Source organism: Eimeria mitis, genomic scaffold, assembly GCF_000499745.2.
Source record: "Eimeria mitis Houghton genomic scaffold, Emh_scaff2984, whole genome shotgun sequence".
NCBI classification, from domain to species: domain Eukaryota; phylum Apicomplexa; class Conoidasida; order Eucoccidiorida; family Eimeriidae; genus Eimeria; species Eimeria mitis.
Genome location: NW_013571327.1, coordinates 5,424 through 5,623, shown reverse-complemented (window position 1 = coordinate 5,623; position 200 = coordinate 5,424). Strand labels below are relative to the sequence as shown.

General features: G+C 25.5%; 1 protein-coding gene across 1 annotated transcript in view; it reads right to left on the bottom strand.

Moving 5' to 3' along the window:
• The window catches only part of EMH_0061100 (uncharacterized protein), a gene marked incomplete at both ends in the record, with an annotated part of 1,789 nt that overhangs the window by 911 nt on the left and 678 nt on the right, over positions 1 to 200 (bottom strand). The window lies entirely within an intron of this gene.

Here is a 200-nt window from a genome sequence, read left to right as displayed (position 1 = left end):
GCTGCTGTTGTTGTTTTTGTTGCTCTTGCTGCTGCTTTTAGTTTTGTTGCTGCTGCTGTTTTTGTTGCTGTTGCTGTTGCTGTTTTTGTTGTTTATTTTATTTCTTAATATTCGTTCTTTTTTGTTTTTTTTATTTTTTGTTTTTTTTTGTTTATGTTTTTATTTTTTTGTTTTTCTGCTTTATAAAATAATAATTTTTG